Here is a 27,636-nt window from a genome sequence, read left to right as displayed (position 1 = left end):
TTGCAGCTAAGCCTTTCATTTGCACTGGTTGTCTGTACTGCCGGAGGCTCCAATACCCTCATCTGTGAAACAGTGGAGGGGGAAAACTGCATTCTATTTTTGTGCCCTTTTCCTCTTGAGAACGTACGTCTTCATTTAAAAGCAATCAGGTGGGCTGGGAAAAGGACTAGAGAAAGGATGGCTTTTAATAGCTTCTGAGATCAAGATTCCCACCAGCTCCTTCAAGGTTGCCTCACGCTCCTGTGATGTCTAATGTGGTATTTTTTTAGTTCCACCTGTGTGTTTAAAATTTTTTTTTGCCCTTTTTAGATTAAAAAAAAAAAAGAAAGAAAGTCTCAAAGGACAGTGCGGCATCTGGAGGTGGTGCAATTAGCAGAGAACAATTCTCCCCAAATGGCACCCAATTCAACCCATTAAGTATAAGGTAGCTTGCCTCCATTACTAGCCTTGGGTCTCCATCTGCATAGGTCTCTGGAAGATTGTCTGTGCGCAGAGCAGTATATGTTACCCACTTGGGAATGCTGGGGAGGGGCAGTTAATTGGTTCTACTGCCCTCCTTCCCCTTCTCATTCGTAGATACCATGGAGCTGGAGTGCTGAGCTGGAGGACAGACAAGGCCACCAGAATCATGGAAAGAATCCAACCCTTGTCCAATGAGAGGGGTCTGTGTAGACACTAGCTTGAGAGTGGCAGAGCCAAAGTAGCAGAAACCAAGACCAACACAAACAAGAAAACCATGTATGGAAGAGGCAGGGACTGATGCTTGGAGAGTGGGAGAGGACTTGAGAGTTGGTGTTGTTGCCAGGTAGAGACCCAAAAGCCAAAATGGTCTGTTTTAAACTGTCTGCAGAGAAACAATTCTCACAGAACAGCTTCGAGTGCATTTTACAGGGAGCTTTTAAAGACAAAGAACACAGAAAAACTGTATCATGGTTGGCATTTGCAGAGGGGAGTAAAGCAAGCAAGCAGTTTAACAGAAGCCAAAAGCATGTAGTTAGCTGGGGGCATTTAGACCCTGAGTTTGTAGAACATGGCTGGTGACTTTCCCACGGGGCTTTTCATGGTCTGGGAGGTCAGTTTCGGGTTCAACTAAAGATGGCTCCAGCTGACGCAGGATGGAGAAGCTTTGTCCTGTCACAGCATCAGGACTTGGCGCTCAGTGCCATGTGAAGACATTCTAGCCCAGAGATGCTCAGTCTCAAGGTCTTACTGATGCCCCCCCCCCCCCCAACCCATGACACCAGACAGAAAATGGCATGCTAGGTAACTAAGAGCTGGCAGGCTGTCTGTGATGTGAAGGTGGGGCTAGTATTATCATGTCCTTCCCTGGCCTTGCTCCATAACAGTTGGCTCATAAGAGGAACTTTCCCAAGGTCTTCCGACCTGGGCGTTCATGGGCAGCCCATGTGGTTATGGCAGTTAGAGGCTCCTGGTCCCCAGAGAAGCTCCCTTGTCATTGTGAGCAGACTTAGAGGTCACAGCCTGTGCCCCAAGCTAGGTTTTGCCACTTTCCTCCAATAAACCAATTAAGTGAGACAAAATTAATAATCAAATACAGAAAAGAGAAATGTATTCCGTGTGGTCACATTGGCAAACCGGAAAGATCCAGTGAGTCCCCAAGCCCATATTCAGGGTCTTGAATTGAGACTAAAGTTTAAATTGAAGGCCAGGGATTTACACCTCTAAACAGGCCTGGTCAAGGTGTGGCTCCACTCACTGACCTGTCATCATCTGAGCTTATGTCGCATCCTGCAAGGCGGTCAACATGGTTGTCAGAACTCTGTGAGTTCTTTTGCTGAGGGAGGTTCTCCCCTCTGGCCGGTGCCAGGCCTCACTTTTTTTTCTTTCTCTCATCATGAGATTCCTGGGGAATTCTAATTTCTTAATGTCCATTGTTTCAGTAACCCGATAGGCAAAGGGAAAGACACAGGGTCTCTTCGGAGTGTCTGCCCTCCTGCCAGGATGATTCCTTAGCTGCAGGCTGGCAGATGCACGTCATGGTTTTGCAGTCAGCCTGCTGATGGGTGGGGCCCTCTGATCGCAGTCCCAAGCAGAGCTCATCTCGAGCCAGTGGCTGGGATATATTTTAATCCTTGGTGCAGATGAGAAGCCACTGTGGGGAAAGAAGGAATTTGGAGCAGAATGTGCCCGAGGGATGAGCTTTGTTTTAAAACCTAGATATGAGGCAATAATTATCTTCCTGACACAAAGACAGAGGGACGAAGTTTTATTATCTCTGTGCAGTAAAAGAACATATGGAATTTCAATCTCGGCAAGATGGTCTCTGTTTACAGGTTCCTCTCTGGTCGCCGGAACAAAGCCATTGCATTGTTACTGTGTTCAGGGCACACCCAGAAAATGGTGTAGTTCACAAGGGATACGCCATCTCCCCAGGCTCTGATTTTCTTGTCCTCGGGTCAGTATTTCACTCTTGTCAGGATATTTCCCAGTGCTTGCCCATCTCAAGCCCCAGTGGATAGCCATCTGTTGAGTTAAAGGACGTTTTCAGCCAGGAGTGATGTATCATTTTTTTCTTCCAGCCAGGGCATGCTGTTGCTCACAGAACTCCTTATAGGTGGAGGCACAGCTTATGCGCCTCTGAATTAGAGGCTCTCAAACTGCAGTGCATGCTGGTGAAAACTCCCTCCTGCGTAGTCTTCCAACTAACTGAGATAGTTCAGCCACTCCCTGATTCCTTGCAAACAACTCTTTCTCCATTACTACTCTCTGTGTGTGTGCATGTCTATGTGTGTCTGTGCAAATGTACACATGTGGTTTTTTTCATTTGTCTCGTCCCACAAGCATCACCCCCTTTCTCATGAGGACCAATCTTTTTGTTTAGAGCACTCTGGGGAGATGCTGTGGTTTAGATAGTGTCTTCAAAGGCTCACATATTAAATGCTTCATCACCAGCCAGTGACTTTAATGGGAGGGGCTGGAACCTATAGAAAATGGAGCAGTTAAGCCACTCAGAGTGTGCCCTAGTGCCAGGGATAATAGGGTCCTGGCATCTTTACTCTCTTGGCTTCCTGGATACTCTAAGGTGAACAACCTCCCCTGCTGGGTGCTCCCACTATGATGCTCGGCCTCATCACAGGCCCCAACACAACAGAGTCTACTGACCATGAACCAAAATCTCTCAAGGTACCCTTTTTGCTGTGTAAGTTCCTGGTTTCAGGGGCTTTATTGCTGCAGTGGGAAGCTGGGTAGCTTTGAGAGGTCGCTTTACATAGGAGGTTTTAACAAGGACCATTTTGTAACTTAAAGGGGGTATCACTGTTCTAATTTTAAGTTTGTTTCTAATTTTAAACTTTGAGAAAGCAAAGGGGTCGGAATTTAACCTTAGTATTAGTGGTGGCCGCAAAACAATTGTCCACTTGCTTGATGGTGGATTAAGGCTCTAACTTCCAAGGAAAACAGCTAGACATCAGTGTGTGTGTGTGTGTGTGTGTGTGTGTGTGTGTGTGTGTGTGTGTTATGTGTGTGAGTGTGTTTGTGTGTTCTAGGGGAGGCTGGTTAGTGACAGGCCCCTGCCTCAGGTGCTATGTGAGCCTTGCCCTTTCTCCTCCTTGATCTGCATAAACCAAGACTTCATCCCTTGGGCTGGGAGGCCTGGAAGCACCGTAGCTGAGAACAGGTGGAGGGGACTAGACGTGGCTGGGTGGAGAAGCCCATAGACACCAGAAGCCTCTTTTGCTAGAATAAATGTTTTACAGATGGCGAGGCTGGAAATTCTGGAACATTTTAGGTACAGAAGACCTATGGAGCTAGCCTCCATCCTGGAGACAGAATCGGAGTTCAGGCAGATGGTTACTGATGAAAGCACTTCAAAGCTGCTCCTACGGTCTTTTGGTAAAGCTCACCTTTTCTGAAGGCGGCACATGGCGCTCGTGCAAGAAGCTTTGATCTCAATCCCTGCCTTGTTTATACCATCTGTGTACATCACTAACACTGTATCACGTCATATCACACTTCCAATGCTTATCCTCGGGTTGGCAAGCCTTCCTTCCTGTCTTCCTTCCTTCTTTCCTCTCTCCCTCCCTCCCTCCCTTCCTCCTTTCTTTTCTTCCATCTTTCCTTATTTTCTTTTTGAGACTGGCTTTCATAGAACACAAACTGCCCTTGATCCTCCCATCTCTACCTCTGGAGTGCTCAGATCACAGGCCTGTGCTACCATGTCCGGCTTCTGTGGTGCTGGGGATGGAACCTGAGTCTTCACACACCCTTGACCAAGCAAGTGCTTGACCAACTGAACTATAACATCTGCAGTCTCTGTATTTAATGTTTAAATCGGAACACTACTGTGACAGAAAGAACCCATTGGACAGAGCTCATCCATTGGCTGGGTTGGATGGCCAGCTGCTCCCAGGATGCACCTGTCTTCACCTCATGAGACTGAGATCATGTGTGCACCACCACACCTAGCAGCTTACCTGGATTCTTGGGTCCAAACTCAGCACCTCATCTTGTAAAGCAAGTACCTTATCCAATGAGCCACCCTTCCATTTTATTCAGAGAATTCAATGGAAAACAATGTGTCTGCCTTCATGTGTCAGTTAGCCATGCTGTTGGGCACACAGTTTGTAATCAAATGATGGCCACAGTGCTCATCTAAGGGACAGATTGGAATCCTCCAAACCATGTTGTTCCTAGAGAGAAGCAGAGGTTTGCAGTATCTCACATTATTATATTTCTGGAATGTTCCTGAACCTGTCCTTTGCAGGCATGCGTGTGTGTGTGTGTGTGTGTGTGTGTGTGTGTGTGTGTGTGTGTGTGCCCGCGCGCGCGCTCACATGTGCCTTCACTGTATATAACATGAATTGCGCCATACAGAAGGTGAGTGCTCCCCCAAACTTTTCCTTATAACATGCATTTTCTTCAGCCTATGGAGAGCCAACCATGGGCTTTGAGTGTCACTCACACACTACTACTGATGCCTTTGAGCACATCTGCTCAGAACTGTGCTTGGAAGGTGGGCACCATCGAGAGTGGTGTGTAATGAGATAAAGTGCCTAGTGATGAATTGAAGGATGATTTAGAGCTCTCATTATAGCCATCTGTGTTAGCTTCCTATTACAAATTAAAATATCCATCTTGATACACATTTAATTTCTTCCAAAACACCTGTTCTAAAAGGAAATGTACTTTTTACATCATTGAGATGGCAACATTTGGAAAATATTTCACTTTATTGAAAATTCAGTTATGTTCCAGGATAAATGTCTCGTATGTCATGGGGGAAAAATTAGTTCCCAAACAAAAGTCCCGGCTAACAGAACTCATCCCTCCCTCTCTTTCTTTCTTTCTTTCTTTCTTTCTTTCTTTCTTTCTTTCTTTCCTCACCTTCACCAGAATTATTAAGTCACCAGTCAGTCCCTTTGGCTTGATGTTCATTTATTTAAAAATAAAAAAACCACCTTTGAAGTAGAAATGTGATCAGCTAACAACTATTGACTGGGGGTGGGGTTCACTTGGGTGCTTCGGTCCTTCCATGCTAGAGGGCCACTGCACAAACAATCCTACTTGTAGGGGCAGGAGCCCTGGCTCACTGGGTAACAGGCTGGCTGCATAAGCAGAAGACCCCACATAAAAAGCCATGCGTTGCTGTCATCTGGAATCCCCGTTCCAGGGGGGACGGGCAGCTGTCTTCCTGGAGCTCACTAGTTTAGCCAAAGTCTGTGAGCGTTGGGTTCATTGAGAGACCCTCCCCCCCAAAAAAAATCTCATGTGGAAATCAATCAGGAAAGACATATGACACCAACATTCCCATACATTGCACATGTGTGCCCACACGCACCTTGTGTAGACTCACAAAATATTATGGTTCTTCCTTTATATAATAAAATACACTCTCAGCTTCACTAACTTTACTGCCAGCTCAGGCATGAATTGATGATACGGGCATCTTCAAACCAAATGATCAGAGCTCTGCCTTACAGCTGCCGTATCTTCCAGGCATTGTTTCCGTAACTGGGTAGCAGCAGAACTACCAGCAATTTCTCTAAATAAGACAATTTGTGAGCCCTGCCACGAGACGCCCAGAGATTTCTCCTCCTTCCTGCCTTTCTTTTAAACATCCCTATAAAACAAAAAGAAGGCTGGAAACCTTTGGGTGCTCCCCCTGTCTGCCTGCGGAGGACTGCTTAACTGAAGCAGTGACCTTCTCCCGCCCCGCCCCCCCAATGGGGAATCAGGGGAAAGACGTCTGCCGTGGAGAATTAGAATCACCTGTCTCCTAGTGTCATGCACCCTCCTTGGAGTACATTAAAAACCATGAGATGCAAAACAACTGAGGCTCCGACTTATTATCTTTCCAATAGAGGTCCCTTGAAGGCATGATAGCCCGGGTTCCGCTGCAGGGAGCAAGGGGGCCTGGATTTAAATACATTTCCAAGCCATTCTAAGATGCTGTCTTGTACCACCTAAGTATTAGCGGAGCCCCACTTCCATGAACTCACCTTTCACTGCTTTCCAATGCTCACCTCTGCACTGTCTGGTACTCCTGGCAACAGCCTTTCCCTGTATGTCCTCCTCCTCCTCTTCTTCCTCCTCCTCCTCCTCCTCCTCCTCCTCCTTCCTCCTCCTCCAGGCATCTGGGTGAGGAACACCAGATAGCTTGCTATGACAGAGATTTCTGAGTATCCAGGCGGGGAGTGTGGAGGAAGGTGCAGAAAAGAGGGGGGTCATGCACACTTACGGTGGTGTTCCTCGGTACTAAAAGAGGCCATGGAGGATTCCTCAGACAGGCGATGCCAGGTTTCAGGTTTGGAAATGTAATTATTAATTCAGTCATAGGGATATGTGTGCTTATTCCAACTAACATCACTCCCCTCCCGTCCCTCCCTCACTTTAATTCTTCTTCATTTGTGAAGCAGAATCTCACAGTACAGCTCAAGGTGACCTTGAACGTATTATGTACCATAGGCTGTCCTCATATTTGCAGCAACCTTCCTGCTTCGACATCCTAAGTCCTGGGACTACAGTATTATTTTTTTACATTTCATTTACTTAATTGATTGGTTTGTTTGTTTGTTGCATATTTGTGCACACACATACATGGAGGTCAGAGGGTATCTCGTGAGAACCATTTTTCTCCTTACGTCAGGTAGATCCTGGGGCTCAAACTCAGGTCCTCTCGGGGCTTGGGCAGGATGGGATGAGACCTTCAGCATCCACGGCCACGCCCATGCGGCCACCACAGTTGGGTTTGGAAACCAATGTGTCTGCCTTCTACTTTCTGTTTTCTCTTGAAGGAGTGGGGGAGGGGGCTTTCTGTGTGAGTTATGATGATTATATTAAAGGTGCCTACCAGAGAAATGCAGAACGACCTGCAGGTAGTATTTAACCCCCAGTGGGGCTGGAGCTAAACTTATTTGTGGAAAAATTGATCTCCGGGCAGAGATGCAGAAGGAAAAGGAGTGGCCTAAGCAGAGTGTTTTCGGAGGGTTTATTGAATTAGGTAGATAAACAGATCAGCATTGAATTTGCATTGACCTGCGTTTTCCCTTGAAATTAATTTATCTTAAAAATTAAATCTAGCACATCAGCTCGCTATTAGTCCTTTTCTTATAAAAGGAGGAACAGAGACGACAAGAAATCCCACGTGTGTGATTTTTGTGGATGACAAATGAAACCTCTCTGATACGCCCACACTCTGCGCTCCTTGCAATGGTGCCTTTGGTTTTTACAAATATCCCAAGGGAGGAAGAAAAGAGGTAAGGTGAGGCTGATGGGGAGGAAGTAGGGATCGGGAAAGGAGACCCCAGCTTGGCTTTAGCATCCTGATCCACAGCTGGTACTAAGAGCTCTGGGGGCTGACAAGCATGACGACCTGGGTTAGAGCCCCAGAAGCCACATGTTGGAAGGACGGGGCCAACCATCACAAGTTGTCCCGTGACCTCCACATATGTGCTGGGGATCAGGAACTGGGGGAAGGAAGATGAATCTTGGAAATCAGACCCTGGAGACCAGACTCAAGGTGCAGATCTAACTGTATTGTGCAGGGTTTAAGCCTTTGTAAGGATCAAAGGGCCAAGCGGACCATCCCATGCTAGCCTCAAGCACCAATAGCAATCACTCAAGCTGCTGTAGCTATAAAGAAGTGTTGGGGGTGGGGCAAGGTCACCTCAGGAGACCTCAGGGAAGCAGTCACTGCCCTAGCCTCAGATCCATGTTGAGACCTCACTGTGTGAAGTCGGAGCTGTAGGAGCCACTGACACTTAACTGACACTCCCTCTGGGCCTCCGAAAAAGCTTCTCTCAACACTCCCCACTGAGGATGTGAGTTTAGTTCCCACAGTCCATATAAAATAGGGCAGAGGCAGTGGCACGTACTTGTAACTCCACTCCTGGGAAGGTGGACACAAGTTAATGCCTGGGATCCGCTGGTCAGCCACATAGCCGAATCTGGGAGCCCCAGGCCAGTTAGAGTCCTGTCTCAAATATCAGTGTGGCAGTATCTCAGGAATGACACCGAGTGGGAATGTGTGTTCTTTGGCATGTATACGCAATAGCTGCTCCCTGCCCCCCAAATTCCAGTGTTGGGGGGGAGGGGCTTCCTGCCATTCAGTCTCTGACCTGAATTTGCATTTTGTGGAACCCTCCTGGGTACTGGCCACTTCACCTGGTGACTATAATTTGCAGCAATGACTGACAGCTTTCCAGTTGCACAAAGCGGGCCTGATGTCTGACAGACAAGTGCATGTCACACGAGGAGCGCTGGGCATACACATTCTACATGGCTTCACAAAGCCTGTGTGGCAGTCCTCCCAGGACCCGCAGTCTTTTCCTGACAGAGTTTTCCTGTTGGTATAACCGCACCATGGAGTAGACACAACGTGTTCTTGACAAGAGGAGCTGAAACGTAGGGAAAAGCATCCAGATGCAGCGTGACCTTCCTAAGGCTCTGAGGCTGAAGGCCTGGTGAGATCTGCGGCTCTGCAGGGGAGAGCTTAGCTGCTTTGGTGGCCATGGAGACACCACTGGCTGTGTGCTTTGAACTTTCAGTCAGGCATCTGGTGAGTCTTGCCATGCTGACCTTTCAGAGACATGGTGTGAGAGAACTGGAAGAGAGCAAAGGACCTGGCTCTTGATCAATTTGTGTGACCAGCTGTAAAAAAAAGCATCAGTTAAGATTTACCCAGCGGTAGATTTCAGAATGCGGACTGTTTTCCTTTTCCAGTGACACATGAAGGAAAATCATAAATTGAGACACTTTTCAAACACATTGGTTGAAACATCATTTGGGCGGGGCATAGAAAAGTAGACACATCTCAGCTACAGGCCTCAGATGTTATTCCATGGCATTCCTAGCCCTTTGGTTCATGGAAACTAGGAATCTGTTTGTACTTTCCGAAAGATTTACCTGATGGTACTGAAGAAGTTAGGTCACATATAGAGGAGGGCAGCAAATGGCTATTGGGGCTAAAGATGGCTCAAGACACTTAGTCTCTGGCTTGCAACATTCCCACCATCCCTCACCATTGATGCTCTACTCAGTCAATCACCCTTTCCAGTCAGAGTTTCTTTCCAGAAATTCTGGTTCACTCCAGGCTCCAGAGAGGCTCTCAAGGTAGCAGGATGCACTCACATAGCTCAGGCTGTACTCAGAAAGTTTTGCTTATGAGTCAAAAACCAGAGAATTTTGGCTCTAAGTACAGGGGGCACTAGCCTCATTTTGTCTTAATTTTCTAAGCCCCAGAAGAATCGAAGACTTCATGGTGGGGGGTTCCTGTAGTCATAAGACTAAACTTGTTCTAGGCTCTCTTTTGAACAGCTGCTTTTAGGCTGGCAGCATCAGCCGTGTTTCTTTTCCTAATATATTTCTCTTGGGCTGGAGAGATGGCTCAGTGGTTATGCTGTGTACTGTTCTTCCAGAGGACCTGGGTTCAAATCCTGACTGCCACATTGGGTGGGTCACAACCACCTGTAGCTCTAGCCATAGACGATCTGCTACCCTTTTCTGGGTTCCATGGGCATCCCCACACAAATGGAATACACTCACACAGACAAATAATTTTTTGAAGATATATTTGATATATTTTTCTTGCTCTGCAATTTAAAAATATTCCTAGAAATTGACAGCTTTGAAGAGATTGGAGAGATGGTTTAGTGAGTAGAGAGGCCCACAGGACACTCTGCAGCTCTAACTCCAGTTCCAGAGGATCCAACGCCCTCTTCTGGCCTCCTCAGGCATTGCATGCACACAGTGCACATACACTCATGCAGGCAAAACACATTTTTAAAAAAAGTCTTAGAGATTTTCAAATAGCTTAGAAGATAAGGAGAGGATCTCTGTTTTCTCATTCAGCCTCAGAATCTATAGGCGTGTTTCCACCATCCTGAATTCTGTATCCAAAAGAGGAAAGGGAGAGACGAGGAGGGAAGATGAGAGAGAGTGAGAGAGCAAGAGAGAGAGAGAGAGAGAGAGAGAGAGAGAGAGAGAGAGAGAGAGAGAGAGCGCAAGGGTGTAGGGCCGGGGAGTGGGGGAGAGGAATGGAGTATCAGACAGTGATCAAGGAGGAGGCCAAAGCTGAACAGCCCTAGAGAGTGGAGGCAAAACCCCCTCTAAGGAGGTAGCTCAGCAGCCTTAGGCTCCTTGTACCATCCAGACTCTACCTGGGTCCTGACAAGGTTCAGCTTCTAGCCCTAGGTTCCACCAGAGATCCTTTGTGCCTACAAAGAAGCCCCCGACGGACCATGGTGGTGTGAGCAGGTGTCTGTCTCCTGAGCTCATATGTTTCTAAGTGGATTTTCCATCCACAAACTAGGCAGCAGGACACGTTCCCCCTCAACGGTCTACAAAACATACTCATTTCTCTTTGAGCACCCTTCAATGTAAGTGGTTAAAAGCAATCAGAGACACCCACTTTCTTCTGCCTCCTAGCAAGCTGAGTGACATTGCTCTATCTACGACCTACATGCAGCTCTGGCTATCCCACACCCACTGCTGAGGGAGGAGCTATTCTGGATCACTGTACCATTGGTAGGATTTGAATCTGTCATCACAGGTGACTCACAGTGGTAGAAGCTTTCCTGACGCTTGTCCGCATAACAGCAGAGAAAGTGAACCACAGTGGGTGTCCACACACACATCTCACCAGCACCCTCACCTCTCTCTGCTCATGTGCTGAGGGCTTGGACTGCTCTCTGCTTTGCTGGCCTCACTATGGACCTTGCTCTCTGTGAGGAGTAATTTCCTCCTGATGGAAACATTCCTTCCTGGAGGGAGGAAGGATGCTCATGAGAGTCAGGGAGAGCAATACAAGATACTGCTCACAAGGCCATGCCCTAAGCAGCAACAGCCACTGGGAAGAAGATGCTCTGATGCTTAGAGACCCCAGGGATGCAGCTTTTGGTGCCCGTGCTGGAATGGGCATTTTGATCATACAGCAGGCTGCCTTTGTTCCTGTAAGCCCAATACCCTCTCTAGTTCTCCAAGCCACACTTGAGTAGAATTGTTTCTTTGCTCTGTCAACCATATTGTATCTATCTAGGGTGAATGCACATTTCTTCCAGTCTCCCCAGGAAAACTTACATATGTTCTCTTGGAAGCAACTGTCAATTGATGCCTGGTGAACGTGTGGCAGAACCATTCATACTCCATCAGTTCTCTAGTGGGGAAACTCAGAAGTGTACAGCAGCCACAAGCTTGCAGAGTCCCCGGGGGCATTAGGTGAGACCCACCAGAGTGACCATCTCTTGTGTGTGCGAGATGCTGCAAAACCAAGCTAGGCTGTAGCGCGGGAGGCTGAGGGCTGGGCGTGGGGAAGACTGGGGGAGTTTGAGGCCAGTCTGGGAGAGTATCAGGTGAGCCAGGGCTATATAACAAGACCATACATCTAAAAGGAACAACAAGCAAGGGAGCAAACAACAAAAAGAAAGAGTAAATGAGAGAGAGAGAGAGAGAGAGAGAGAGAGAGAGAGAGAGAGTAAGAGAGAGAGAGAGAAAAAGAGAGGGGGAAGGAGGAAAAAGGCTGCAGAGATCTAGATGCATAAAGACTCCTTCCTTGGATGAGATTCATCTGGACCTCTGGCCTTCCACACTGGTGTCCACCTCCCCATGCCTTGGGTATGTGTCTAGGGAATTTCCTTTAACACTCAAAGTAGACATTCTCCACTCTTGGCAATCCCTTCCCCACTGGGTATTTCATTCTCTTCATGGCTCTATGTCTAAGCCAGGGCATGAAACAGACTATAGAGGGAGTAGAAAATCTGCGGCCTTTGGAGCCCTGGTACCCCAGTGCAGATGACAGCGATGAAAACATGAATCACAGAACGACATACAGAGAGAGTCGAAGCATTCTCCGGATGCCGAAGCTGACGCCGGATGCTAGGTATGCCTGCATCTCAGCTTCACGCACCAGTTTCTAGCTCTGTTGTGATGCTCGACCAATGCTGGATGCTATGTATGCCTGCATCTCAACTTCGTGCACCAGCTTCTAGCTCTGTTGTGATGCTCCGACCAACGCCGGATGATAGATATGCCTGCATCTCAGCTTCATGCACCAGCTTCTAACTCTGCTGTGATGTTCGACCAATGCCAGATGCTATGTATGCCTGCATCTCAACTTCGTGCACCAGCTTCTAGCTCTGGAGAAAAGGTTGAATGCCTCTTTGGTTGTCAGATATGGATTGGAGCTAACAGTTCTTCCCAGGGTCACCATGAGGATTACTGTGGATATGAGGGAGGAGCATCCCCATGCCCGGATGCTGATAGAGTCCAACAGCACTCAGTGCCTCTTGGTGTCTGCATGTGTGAACAGCGGTAAAGAACTCACGGTGTATACACAGACTGATGTACACAAGCTATAGAGTCAGACTTGTTAAGTACAGCTGAGACTGAACAGGAGAGCTTTGCTGGAGTCAGGGCGCATCCCTAGAGACCAGAGAATGTCCTACCTAGCATCTCCTCATGAGGAATCTTTCTGGACCCTAGGCAGGCATCAGGAGACTTGGAATGTGATTAGGGTAAGATAAGGCCATCAGAGCAGAGCCCTCATGGCTGAAGCCTAGTGTCCCAGGGAGCAAAGACAGATGTTGTCCCAGGTAGAGATATGCACTCCTTGTCGCTAACTTGGGGTGCTTGGTGCTGCTTTGAGATTCTGCCAGCAAGAAGACTGTCACCTACCTGAAGGTTGCTCCTAAACCTGCACCTGCAGCACTGTGAGCCCAAACAGACATCTGTTCTTTTATTTAAGGTTCATTTTTACTTTATGTATATGATTGTTTATGTTTATGTGTATGTATATGATTGTTTATGTTTATGTGTATGTTTATGTGTATGTGTTTGTCTATGTGTATGTACCATTACCATGTGCGTATGGTGCCTGCAGAGGCCAGAAGAGGTTGCCAGATCACAGGAACTGAAGTTACAGTTGGTTGCTAGCTGCTGTGTAGGTGCTGGAAACTGAACCCAGGTCCTGTGGAAGAGCAGCCTGTGCTCTTATCTGCTGAGCCACCTCTCCAGGCCCATGAAGTCCTTTCTTTATGACGGATCTTGCCCCAAGGGATCGGGAGCCACGTGTTTTGCCACATAGGAATCCCTGGGCTGTGTAGAAATTACTTACCAGTCCTTGGAGAGCATGGGCAGACCATTTCAAAAGAAAAAGACCCAAGGCTGGTCTAGAAATAGGAGCTGGGATCCAGCAGAGAAAACAGAGGAAGGGGTATGGTCAGGCATTAGATAAATTCCACTTCCCAGATGTTTTATGTCTCCCCTCAGTCTTTATCCAGTGTCAACACAGCCTTGATTCTCCTTTTCACAAAACTGCAGCCAAATTAAGGTGCCCTTCAAATGCTGCCTCTATTGATCAAGCCTTACGTGCTGCCATCCCTGAGTGGTCAGTTGGCTTTGTCTATCCCTATTACTGGATGTTGGAGTTAGGATGGGAGGTTTCACATGAGCCTTCAAAAGTGAGGACTCAGAGACTTGGGAGATGTGATCAGCCATATACTTAACGGAGAGGGTATAGTTGAGGTGGGGGGAGGGGAAGAGGAAGAATAAGAAGAAGATGAGTGGGTATCAATCAATAGAAGAATGGATATACAATACAATATGGCATATGTAAATAAAGGGGGTTGGTACTCAGCCTTGAGAAGAAGAAAGTCTACATGTGCAACAGCATGGATAAACTTGAAAGACATTGGCTAAGTGAAATAAGCCAGTCAGAAGAAGAACATAATGCTTGCACGATTCCTCTTCTATGAGATCTATGCAACTGCACGTGTAGGTGCAGGTGTGCATACACATGCCACATGTCTCCACCTTTTTTTTGAGACAGGGCCTCTCACTAATCATAGAGGTCATAGATACAAGCCAGGAAGGCTGGCCAGTGAGTTCAGGATCTGCTTGTCTCTGCCCTGACTGGCACTGGAGTTACAGGTACACATCACTGGACCTGGCTTGTATGTGTGTGGTGCTGCACCTGGCTTGTATGTATGTGGTGCTGCACCTGGCTTGTATGTGTGTGGTGCTGCACCTGGCTTGTATGTATGTGGTGCTGCACCTGGCTTGTATGTGTGTGGTGCTGCACCTGGCTTGTATGTATGTGGTGCTGCACCTGGCTTGTATGTATGTGGTGCTGCAACTGGCTTGTATGTATGTGGTGCTGCACCTGGCTTGTATGTGTGTGGTGCTGCACCTGGCTTGTATGTATGTGGTGCTGCACCTGGCTTGTATGTGTGTGGTGCTGCACCTGGCTTGTATGTATGTGGTGCTGCACCTGGCTTGTATGTGTGTGGTGCTGCACCTGGCTTGTATGTATGTGGTGCTGCACCTGGCTTGTATGTATGCGGTGCTGCACCTGGCTTGTATGTGTGTGGTGCTGCACCTGGCTTGTATGTATGTGGTGCTGCACCTGGCTTGTATGTATGCGGTGCTGCACCTGGCTTGTATGTATGTGGTGCTGCACCTGGCTTGTATGTATGCAGTGCTGCACCTGGCTTGTATGTGATACTGCACCTGGCTTGTATGTGTGTGGTGCTGCACCTGGCTTGTATGTGGTGCTGCACCTGGCTTGTATGTGGTGCTGCACCTGGCTTGTATGTATGCGGTGCTGCAACTGGCTTGTATGTATGCGGTGCTGCACCTGGCTTGTATGTATGCGGTGCTGCACCTGGCTTGTATGTATGTGGTGCTGCATCTGGCTTGTATGTATGCGGTGCTGCACCTGGCTTGTATGTGTGTGGTGCTGCACCTGGCTTGTATGTATGTGGTGCTGCACCTGGCTTGTATGTATGCGGTGCTGCACCTGGCTTGTATGTGTGTGGTGCTGCACCTGGCTTGTATGTATGTGGTGCTGCACCTGGCTTGTATGTATGCAGTGCTGCACCTGGCTTGTATGTGTGTGGTGCTGCACCTGGCTTGTATGTATGTGGTGCTGCACCTGGCTTGTATGTATGCAGTGCTGCACCTGGCTTGTATGTATGCGGTGCTGCACCTGGCTTGTATGTATGTGGTGCTGCATCTGGCTTGTATGTGGTGCTGCACCTGGCTTGTATGTATGTGATGCTACACCTGGCTTGTATGTATGCGGTGCTGCACCTGGCTTGTATGTATGCGGTGCTGCACCTGGCTTGTATGTATGTGGTGCTGCATCTGGCTTGTATGTAGTGCTGCACCTGGCTTGTATGTATATGGTGCTGCACCTGGCTTGTATGTATATGGTGCTGCACCTGGCTTGTATGTAGTGCTGCACCTGGCTTGTATGTGTGTGGTGCTGCACCTGGCTTGTATGTAGTGCTGCACCTGGCTTGTATGTGTGTGGTCCTGCACCTGGCTTGTAGGTGGTGCTGCGGATACAAAGTCACACTCTCATTCTTGCTTGGCAAGCCCGGTACCTGCTCCCAGTACCTACAGAATGTCCTGGATTCATAGAGACAAAAAGTGAAGCATGATGGGAAGGAACGGGAAGTGAGGGAGGCTGAGAGGAGCCATCTCCCATCCCGTGTCTCAGCTTTGCTTCTGTAAAACGCAAACACTTCAGGAGACTGGCTGCCAGTGTAAGAAGGGTTGAAATGGCCTATCTGTTGCTGTACCTATTTTACTATACTTCTCTTTTGAGAAGGGAATCAATTAATGAATTAATCCTCCAAATGAATCAATCAACGAACTGCAGTGGCAGTGTCCCATAGTCTACCTGAGGTACAGTTTCCCAAAGATACGGGGTATGTTTATGTGGCTCTTTGTGTTCTTAGAAGCCTCTGGCATCAGAGCAGAGAAAGGAATGACTTCAGGATACTTATGTGGGATGTTCTTTGAGCCATGTCTCTGTAAGTTGAGCCTGCTTGACTCAGATGGGTTTGCAGGTTTTATGTACCCATCTATTCCTCCATCCCATAATGCTCAGCTTTGAACCAGCAGGGTGCATGACAGCCACATCGTCATTGCCTTTTCTTTGTTCGGTTGAACTTGATTCCATGCAGATCTAGTCTTTCTCTCTCAGGCTGATTTGGATTCGGAGTTTATGCCAAAAACCTTGCAGATCTCTTCCTCTTGCGTGGCTCACAAAATTGGGCTTGGCATCACTGTTCTTGCCTTGTGTGAAGCTGTTTGGCACTGTACTGTCCCTCAGATGATCCCAGTGATGTCATTGGTGGCCTCCGCGTACAGTCACGAGATGAGTAGCGCCTTTAGCAATGGCGTCCAGAACAGCCATGTAAATCTCAATGCGTGTGGCGGGATCTGACAGTATCAGTGGGGTTCCTATCTTGGGGGGACATTCCTGGTCCGGTTGCTTATGAGCTCTGCATCAGTTTGCTTTCTGTGGCTGTGATAAAATACCCCCACCAAAAGCAGCTGGTGAGATGAAAGGTTTATTTTGGCTTTCAATTCCAGGGGGTAGAGTCTGTCATTGTGGAGAAGACATGGCGGTAAGAGTCAGGAACAGAGAGAGAGAGAAAGATGGTAGGAGGTGGGGCCAGGGAATAAACCTTCAAAGCCTGCCCTGTGACATACTCCCTCCAGCAAGGCTGTAAAGACTTCAGACCTTTCCCAAACAGCACCACTAGCTGGGGACCAAGCATTCAAACACCTGTGTCTATTGGAGCCACTACCTTTCAAACCACCATACTTGGTCACTGCAGATTTCTAGTTTATTTTGAATTCAGCTAGCGTGATGCTGCTAGCTTCATTCTTTGGCTCAGAATCACCTTGGTAATTTGGGTTTTTTTTGTTTGTTTGTTTCATGCGAATTTTAACATTTTTTTCTCTCAATTTTCTAAAGAATATTTTTGGCATTTAAACAGGATTTTTATTGAATTTATAGATTGCTTTGGGTAGTAGGGAGATTTTTAACAATATTAATTCTTCCCATCCATCAAAATGAAATGCCTTTTCATTTCTTCATGTGTCCTCTTCAATTCCTTTCTTTGGCATTTTATAATTTCCGTCATGGAGATATTTAATTAAATCTATTCGTAGATATTTTATGTGTCTGCAGCTACTATGGATGGGATTACTGTCTTTAATTCTTTTCAACAAGTTCATTATTGGCGCATAAAAATGCTACTATTTTAAATGCTAATTTTGGATCTTGACACCTTATGTATTTATCAGTTTCAACCATTCTTTGGGAGAGGATTTTTGTATATATAAAATTTTGTCATCTGAAAACAGCAATAATTCATTTAATCCTTTCTAACTTGCATGGTTTATTTCTCCATTACTGAATTTCTCTGTCTAAGAGATTTGCTATGTCTTTGAGGAGGAATGGGAAAAGTAGATGTCATGAACCTGAAATGTCCCCATAGGCTGTTCTAAGTGTTCTGTCCGCAGTCTGTGGTACTATTTTGAAGGTCATGGAGCCTTGAGAAGATGCTGACTGGCAAAAGTAGGGAGATGTGGCGGCAGTAATCGCGCCACATGGAAGAGTGGGTTTGAAGCCTGGGAGGACTGTAGGCTTAGCTTGCAGATCCACAGCAGGCCTGGGCATGCTGGTGTTTGCCTTTCCCCGCAGCCAGGAACTTGCCAAGCTTGGCTCCCAAGGCCACAGCTATAATGTACATATTCCTCTCTATGCTGCTATCTTGAGTTATCACCCCCTCGTGTGTGTGTGTGTGTGTGTGTGTGTGTGTGTGTGTGTGTGTGTGTGTGTGTGTGTGATGGGGGGTTGGGAGGAGGGAGGAACAGAGAGAGGGTGGGGGCGTGCCTGTGCTCTCCCTTAGTCAGGCCCATCCCCTGGAAGAGATGGAGGAATATTGTTTTCTGGCTTGCTCTCCATGACTTGCTCAGCCTAATTTCTTATACACTCTGGGTCCAGCTGCCTGGGATGGCACCATCCACAGTGGACTAGGCCCTCACACATCACCCATTTATCAAGAGAGTGCTCTAAAGACATAGCTACAGGCCAACCGGATGGAGGCATTTTCTCAATTAAGAGTCCGTCTTCCCAGGTGACTCTAATTGTGTCCAGTTGACACAAAACTAGCAAGCACAGTGAGTCATAGTTGAGGAAATGTCCTCCATGTTTAACTGGAGAAAATGCAAATGACAAGACTCAGGGTATATGATAAGGAATAGGGGATGGTGGTGAAAAGGGATGATGATGATGATGATGATGATGATGATGATGATGATGATGATGATCTGTGCAGAACAGATAGAATAAATGCATTTAAAAAGAGGATTTGGGGGGTTGTTTTGTACAATAGAGTGGGGAGTACTATAATAATGGCTCTCTAGCACCAAAGAGACTGAGAACCCATTAGTTATTCAGTCATTGGGGATGGGTGCCTCAGTAGTCCAAATTTCGATTCCCAGACTCTTGCTAATTCCCAGGCTACATTGGAAACCTGAAGACAAATAATCAGCAAAGGAATCAGCAGCAACAACAGTGTAGGTGAACTTGCAGCTAGAGTGAAAGCCAAGCAAGCAAAAAGCAGAAAGCTTGCCTCCTTCCGTGTCCTTTTTTTCTGGGATGACACCAGATGGTGCCACCCAAACTTGGGGTTAATCCTCTCATATCCATTAACATGATCAGTACAACCCCCTGCAGACGTGCCCGCATCCAAACCAATGTGGACAGTTCACTGATGATCTTCCAAGGCATCCCAGGCTGCATCAAGTTGACAGTTAAAACCAAGCACTGCATAAGGTATATATTTGTCATTGTTCTCCTGAAAACATCAGGTTGAAATTATGGAACAGGGCACTGAGCACAGTGAGTGGCAGGTGGTGGGGGCAGGGGAGTGGGGGTGCGAGGGTGGCGACTCCCTCAGGACCTGGCACAGGTGGCAGGTCATGCTGTTCTTCGAGGAACGGCAATGTGGTTGCTGTATATGGAACTTTGTCTGATTTGCTTTCAGTGGCCAGCAGCACACTCAGCATAAAAGCCACCAGTGTGTACAATGGGGAAGGTGGATGGATTGGTGATATTGTTTTGATCAGGGATGATGATGTGTTATTTGTATGTGAAGGAGAACCATTTATTGATCCTCAGACAGACTCTAAATCACCTGGGGGATTACTAGGACCCCATGCAGACTGGCTGACATTAAATGTTGGAGGGTGCGATACTTTATGACAAGGAACCGTTGAGTGAATAAAGAGCCCAACAGTATGTTGGTACACACGTTCAAGGACACAGGTGTCTGGGGAAATAAGAAGATTAAAAAAAGAAGAAGAAGAAGAAGAAGGAGGAGGAGGAGGAGGAGGAGGAGGAGGAGGAGGAAGAGGAGGAGGAGGAGGAGGAGGAGGAAGAAGAGGAGGAGGAGAAGAAGAAGATCATAGCGGAGCTTTCTTACCAAAATCCTGACTACTTTGAACCCATTTTGAGCCCCTTACATCACGGACAGCTCATTGTAAACAACAGCATTACCTTATCAGATTTGCTAGAAAAAGCCAGGTTTTTTGGTATTGACTCACTGATTGAACACCTAGTAGTAGCCATAAAAGATTCACAACCACCAGAGATCATTCGCCGATATCCCGAAAGGAATTTGTCGGGTTTCTGCTGGCCACTCCAACCAATTCAGAGCTGTGCTGCCAGGGTTAAAACTTCAGTGGTGCTCATCTTTCCTGTTTGGACCTTCGATATATTAACTTCAAAATGGCCAATTTAAGCTGTTGTGACCTCGCACCTGCAAATCTCTGCTGTGCTAATCTTGAACAAGCTGATCTTTCTGGATCAGTGCTCAACTGTGGGAATCTCTAGGGAGTCAAGATGCGCTGCTCAAGTGCAGAGGGCGCATCCCCGAGGCTTCTGTAAGTTTGAGGATCCTTCCGGTCTTAACGCCAACTCAGAGGGTGCTAATCTGAAAGGTGTGGGTGTGGAAGGAAGTCAGATGGCAGGAGTCAACCTCAGAGTTGCCACCTTAGAAAACACAAAACTGAAGAACTATAATCTCAGAGGAGCAACTCGGCAGGAACTGTTTTAAGAGAAGCCGGCCTGAGAGATTCCCAAGGTGAAGGGATGCTGACACCGTTACGTATGCCCCAGAGTGTCAGACGTGAGTGACAAGAGCTGGAGGAAGGTGTCCCAGACGGAAATGTTTCCTTATTAGATTCCTCCATCCATCGAGTTGTCTAGAGCAGGTAACATTGTAAGGCACTAGAGGCGTAACTTATTCCCAGAGGTGCATAAGGGAAACAATTGAATCTCCCCACATTGTGACTGTGGCAACAGAACACTCTGTTCATAGCTGAAGGCACAGCAGATCATGCTGCTGTGTTTTGAGTGGAGCTGGGGCATTTGTCTGCTTTCTGGCCATGGATAGTGCCTATTACATTTGCTTCTATATAGGCATCATGTGGAAGTACCATCTTGCTTTAAGATGCATTTGAGAGTTTTAATTTATGAAAAGCACAGCATATGCAAATATATTTATTGAACACCTAGACTCAGTAAGGATGTTTGGATGGTTAAGTCTTGAAAACTCTGAAGGGTTGCTCAGGTTTATAAATAGCTTTAGTGACACCTTCCCTCTTCAAATGCCTGCCTATCATGTGAGTGTGGTGACGTTAAGACTTCCTGTGGCTCTTCTTGAATTCATTTTGATAATGTTTACTTTTTAAGGAAAAAAATTAGCAAAAATTGAGTTGTATCTGTTCTCACATTTTGGGACAGAACGGAAGGAATGTTGTTCTGCAGGAGAAAGGAGGAGTTACCTGTCACTGCGGCTGTCCAGCGAGCATGCCGGATTCAGCAGAGGGGAGGTCCATGCTGTGTGAGAAGTGGGCTCTGTCCATCCACTAGCCCAGTTCTCACGCTCAGTTGTCACAAGCACAGGAAGACACTTCAGAACCAGAACACCAAGCTCTAGCCTCACCACAGTTCACATAATACCAATTAGTTTATACAGGTCAGCTTAGAATAGGCGTTCAGTTGAAATCCACTGCAGTTGGAGCTATAAAATATGGATAAATCCTGCAGAGTCTCCTACGAGAAGGCAACATGAGATAATTACAGCTAAAACCCTACAGTGGTTTTAGCCCTAAGAAATTCTTAACTGATGATTTTATTATAGCCACTAAAAAGAAAACCTGATGAATAAAAATTAAGCATGTGACTAGTATAAACTGTAGCATCAATCAGTCAGTACCTATAGCTTTTTATTTAAAAATATACTTTTTGTTGTTTGTCTTATTTTTAGATGAAATTTTAGTCCAGTTTTCTTGAGTTATCATCTGTGCAGCACAGCAGTGGGGCCTTTACTAGTGGATGTCCCAGAGTCTTTCTGTGTTATCCAAGAGCAGGGATATAAGTTGTATCCAAATGGGTTCTGAATCCTACAGGCTGGTCAGCTTGAGGCAGTGAATTATCACAGATTCCTTGTTTCCTTCAGGAGAGTGGCGTGGCATCTTCATAATTCTGTAGCTTATTATTCTGTCTGCGCATGCACAGCTTTCCCTCACAGTAAAGGCCTCACATGGGGTGGAAAGCGCTCCTTTACAGGGAAAGGAGAGCAATTTGAAAATAAAGCATTTTCTTTGCATTTTTATTTTTACCAAGACAAAGAAATATTGTATTGAGAGATACCTATTTTCGTAATCAATATGTGCCTAAAATCTATTTAACTCAATTTCACTGCACTCTATTTTCAATTATTATAGACTGTGTTCAATCACTGAATGGTCCTCCGCCGACAGACCTGAGACTGCAGAAGGGGCGGGAAGATGTAATTAAACACAGTGTGCTTGGGAACTGCAGGGTTCAGATCTGACATATACCGCGTTAATAAATGGTGTGGAATGCTGGAAAAAAATTTATGGAACACAGAAAATTGGGGGACATAAAGGGCAGGAGACATGAAAAATGAAGAGTAAACAGAGCCCTGTCTTTCCAGGGGTTCCCTACTGGCTTGGGCATGTGAGTCGGAGTTATGGAGATGTTTTCTTTCATCTGAACTCGGTTTATGGATCCCTCTGTGAGAACATGTGGGAAAAGGATGCCAGGTCAGAAAGTGGTTGTTCCCACGTGGGGTTGTAACAAAGTGCCTGGTGAAAGGTGTGGAGGGAAGCTCTTTGGTCATCATTTCAATTTCAGGAACCATGCCTCTCACCTGCTGAGGAAACAATACTCTAAAAGAAACACACAAGAAGAAAATGTAAACTGTCTCTAGCGCTCGCGCAGGCCGAAGAGATGTCCTCCCTGGCAGAGTCATGATGAGTGTCGTGAAGAGCTTCCATTTTCTGGGCCTGCCAACACAGCACTGTCATTTAATGAGCTGTTCTGACCAGCATGTTTGCAGGCAGAGGCTATTTCCTTGTCTTCTGGGAGATTCCTTTTCTACAAAGTAAAACAGCTTAGGGAAGAGCTATAAAGCAACCACAAATCAAACTCTGAAGCCCCACGACACTCCCTGAAATCACAGCGCTATATAATCAAATACAGCAAACACTTTGCCGAGGCCCTGTTGTGAACAGAGTCTCTGGGACCTGCCTCTTCCTTTCTACTCTTTCTGTAAGTTGGTCTTGGAAAATGCATGTTGTATTTCTGGTCTTTCTGGTCTACCTCAAGTTTTTTTTTTCTCCCCTCCTGAACAATATTTTTGCTTGTTTTCTTCGGATCAATTTGTGACAGTCCCATTAAGAGAGGCCAGTCATCTCCTCTTATCCTTGACTACAGCTCTCTTAGGGTGTGACCCTTTTCAAGTTTTAAAGTGGAATAGCCTTGGACAAGTGGAACGAGCTGGTCACCATAGCTTCGAGAGGTATTCTGGGGAACGCCTGCATCCTTGTGATGCTAACACTGCACCCCAAAGGAACACATCCCCAAGTGTAGAGACAGTGAAATAGTTCAAGTTGGGATGGGGGGGCTTTTAAAGGAAGAAACTATGCTGAAGGGAGATGAACATCCAGAAAACAACGCTTTCAAACAGGAAGAGACAGAAAAGCTGATTTGTAGAGGAGAGTGGATGGGAGAGCCAGAGACCTGAGGTGCCAGCTAGAGGCTAAAATCAACATTGAACTGGATCAGAGAATCCACCCCCCCCCTGGGGGGGGGCGGGGAGGGTGCAGGGGTTGGGGTGAGGATCTGGGGTAGAGACTGGAGACCATGACAGAGGAGAAGGGGAGGGCTGGAGGCTATAGTTGCTGAATTTCAGTGTTTTAATTAACTAACTTCTTTTGTGTGTCTGTGGAGTGTGCACGCATGTGGACACACAGGAATGTACAGATGCATGTGCATGTGTGTGTGTTCATACTTGTGTAATGACAAACATGCGTGCGTATGCAAATCACTGTGTGCGCTCTAAAGGCTAAGGGGCTGATGCTGGGTGTCTTTATCAATCGCTTCCTTATATATTGAGGCAGGGTCACATAGCTGAACCCAGAGTTCATTGATTTGGCTAACTAGCTAGTCAGCTCACTGTGGGAATCCTAGCTCCACCTCTGGAGTGCTAGGATAACAGGAGCGCTGCCATGCCTAATGTGCATTTACCCAGGTGCTGGGGATCTGACCGCTGGTTCTCACTCTCACACAGCAAACACTTTACCCACTGATCTGTTTTCGCAGCTCTGGAATGTTCTATTTATGATCTTGAAAAGTCAATTTCCATTTCGGGTGCGAACAGAACATTCCTAAGCACAGTCTTGATATTTCTTATATCAGCATATCTGTGTCATTTTCACCCAAGTCAAGGAACAGGAAACAGCCAGTGGCTGAACCCGTGCCTCTCCCCTGGCCTCCATGGCCCCCTCCTGCCTGCTGGTGACTAACTGGATTTCTAACGGTGTGTGAAGGCTAGTCTTGGCCACCAGCTTGATTGGATTAGGGGTTCCCTGGAAGTTTAATAAAGCATGCATGCCCTCTGGGTTGTCCCTAGAGATGATTAAATCACAAGGATGCTGACCTAATGAGTGCTTTAATCCATTCATGCCAAGGATTTAAGATTTGAGTGGTCCAATGGGAGGTGTGCTGATTGGACACTCAGACCCAGAGCAGAATGGTGTTGGTGGGCTCCCCAACCCCCAGAACTTACCTAATCTCATAAAGGAAAAGTTGATTCCTTCTTTATACACTCCCTTGTTTATACTCCTTTGTATTCCACACGGACTTCTGTCATAGTGTAATGAGATCTCTTTTTTTTTTTTTTCATTTTTGTATTTATATGTGATGCACGCGATATGGTACACTCTGTGTGTGTATGTGTGTTGGCATCATTATGAAATGTAAATGACATGGTGGGGAGTGGGGTACCATAGCTGGCCTATGCCAAGGTATGCCCCCCCCCCAAGGAATTACTCCATGCAGCAGCTCTGACATAAGGAGGTTTATTGGCGGGGGGGGGGGGGGGGGAGATGAGTGAGGGCCTGGAGAAGGGGTAGAGAGAGCCAGTGAGCCTTGAGGTCAGAGAGAGAGGGCGAGAGGGAAAGAAAGAGGAGCTGAGGGGAGAGAGAGAGAGAGAGAGAGAGAGAGAGAGAGAGAGAGAGAGAGAGAGAGAGAGAGAGAGAGAGAGAGAATATGCAGGAAATACACACAGAGACAGAGTCAGAGACAGAGACAGAGACAGAGACAGAAAGCTGGAGCAGAGAGCCAGGGTAAAAAGGCCAGGTCCTCTTATCTGCCACAGACCTGGTGCACCAGGCGGTGGGAGGTGGCAGTGGCAGTTGCTAGGTCCCTGAAGGCAGGCCAGCTGAACTGCCTGTACTCTAACTGGTATGGGTACCACTTTACTCCTATGGTGGTCATGAGACAACACTGGGCATCAGTCTTCACCTTCTACCTTGTTTAAAATGGGGTCTCTCCTGTTCACGCAGGCTAACCGGTCCATAAACTTTTGGCAACTCTCATGCCTCCACCTGTGGGTTTTCACATGGGGTGCCCCGGAGTTAAGGTCCGTAAGCTGTTTTGTGTAGGTTTATATATGGGTCCTGGGTATCTACAGTCAGGAGTCAGGCTGTACAGCAAGTGTTTTGCCCACAGAGCCATCAATTCAGCTCCTTTTTGCTCTTCTTAAACAAATCTGTCTCACTCAATTAGTCTGGGATATCATCGAGAATAAGGTAGCTGACACAGTGCTTGTACATGGCATGAGTCATTAGTTTTGTTAACCAGATGAATGGATTTCCTTTGAAAAGGAAAATATAGAACCAAAAAAAAAAAAAAAAGGCTTTTTGAATCAAAACCTCCCATTCAAACGAATTTCACAAAATGTTCTGCAAATTCCAGTAATAAGTCAATAGGATAAAGGAGAACCTCAGCAAACAAATAGATCAAAGCCCGTTTCCAGGATGTCCGCAGTGCCTCCTGACAGTGAGTAATGGCTAATTCTGAGCCGGGCGCCTCCGCACAAAAGCAGGACAGGTGGGAGCCTCCCACAGGCGCTTGCATCAGTGGACTTCCTGGTCTGTGTCAGAGCAACAGGATTCTACTGATTTCTACTTTGACGGAAATGAAAGACAGACAAGGGAGTTGTTGGCACCTCTCTCCAGCTTCCGGTTCCCCCAGACCTCAGACATCCTCCAAAGTCAGCTCTGTTTTGGAGTCTAAAGAAAGAACAGATGCATCGGGGCCAAGCTCTGCTCTCACTGCCACATGGATGGGGATTTTAGGGAGGCATGGAGCCCAGGGTCTGAAGTGTGGGTATTGGCATGTAGACCAGGCTGGCCTCAAACTCAGAGGTTGGCCCATTTCAAGGGGCCACCGCCACCTGGCCCCTTATCATCTTTTAAGACTTGGACTCAGGAACAAGTAGATCCGTGGCTGCCGTATATGTTTCTTTTCATGGTGTCTGTAGAAGTATACTGCCGATGGACCCCCTTTATATCCAGTGCAAACAAATAGAAAATCGTAATTAATATTTTGTTTGACCCAGTATACTAGAACTGTTACTATTTTTTTTTATTTCCTTGCAAATAAGTGAAAACATTACACATCAAAATTATCTACACCCAAAGTCTATACAACTCATTGAACTTCCGAGCAGTTAGCACTGGCATTGGGAACAGAAGCTGTGAAACTTCACACTAGACCTCACACGTCCAGTATTGAATATATCTTGTGCACTTAGCCATCTTCCAGTCCCCCAAATCCATGACATGATTATAGCCAGAAAAGCAATTAGTTTTATATCCCCTTTCATAACTCCTGTCCATCACCTGCATCTGGGCCGTCCTTGTCCCCTGATATTTAGCCTTTCTTGTTCTCTTTTCTTCGTGTTATGCTGTGACCAACAACTACTTACATGTACACATATATTATTGGATAGATTCTGCATATGAAGAACAATGTGTGGTTTATTTATTTCTGAGATTGTATGGCCTTGCTTAATATACATTCTAAGTCCACCCATCTATTTTTCTGCAAACCTTTAACTTTGTTTTTGTTTAGAGCTGTGTATGTATATATGTATGTATGTATGTATGTATGTATGTATGTATGTATAAAATATGGTATATGTTATATATACTATATATAGCATGTGATATATGGAATATATACTAAAAATGTATATACAAACACACACTATATATAGTATTTTCTTTATTCATTCATTTGTTGATAGATAACTAAAAAGCTGATTCCAACTCTTTGCTATAGTGATTAAAGCAGCAATTAACAGGGGTGCAAATATCTCTATGGTAGGTATGATGTTCTCTGGGTTTATTCCCAGAAGGGACATCATTGCGTCAAATAGCATTTCTACTTTTCATTTTGTAAGAAATCTTCAAACAGATTTCACAATGGCTGTGTCAGTTTTCACCCCACCACCAGTGAGTAGGGGTCCATTTCTCTTCACATCTTCTCCCACCCTTCTTGTCAGATTTCTTGGCGACAGCATTCTGACAAAGGTGAGGTGGTGCCTCGGAGTAGTATTGATTAACATTTCCCTGACTGCTGGGAAATACTGAGGATGCTTTAAAATAGTTTCTGGCCATTTGTGTTTGAAAACTGTCTATTCACTTCATTGCCCATTTGTTGATGGGCAGTTTTACTCACTTGACGTTTGACTTCAGGATTCTTTGTACTCAATTTATAAGTATTTGTTATTTCAATATACAATATAAAATAACTGATTAACACTTAATATTTAGGTTATAGTGCATAAATATACAAATTCTGGTACATATCTCAATGCCAACCAACCACACAGCAAGTGTTCAGTAACTGTAGGAACCAGGCCCAACTGAGCTGCCTGCCTGTCTTGCTGTTTCACGTCCTGTTTCTAGCAGCTTCCGTGTCTGTGTCTGTGTTGG

The 27,636-nt window shown here is 46.3% G+C and overlaps 1 pseudogene across 1 annotated transcript; it reads left to right on the top strand.

Annotated features, from left to right (window-relative positions):
- Window positions 1-12,182: 12,182 nt before the first annotated feature.
- On the top strand, window positions 12,183-20,455 carry LOC311580791 (BTB/POZ domain-containing protein KCTD9-like; annotated as a pseudogene). Its single transcript has 3 exons — window positions 12,183-12,334; window positions 18,995-19,093; window positions 19,692-20,455. The product of its transcript is annotated as a BTB/POZ domain-containing protein KCTD9-like (transcript).
- The last annotated feature ends 7,181 nt before the right edge of the window (window positions 20,456-27,636 follow it).

The sequence above is a fragment of the Acomys minous genome, assembly GCF_964271855.1.
Source record: "Acomys minous genome assembly, chromosome: 13".
NCBI lineage: Eukaryota > Metazoa > Chordata > Mammalia > Rodentia > Muridae > Acomys > Acomys minous.
The sequence above is the reverse complement of the archived record's forward strand: the minus strand, read 5'-3'. Positions and strand labels throughout refer to the sequence as shown.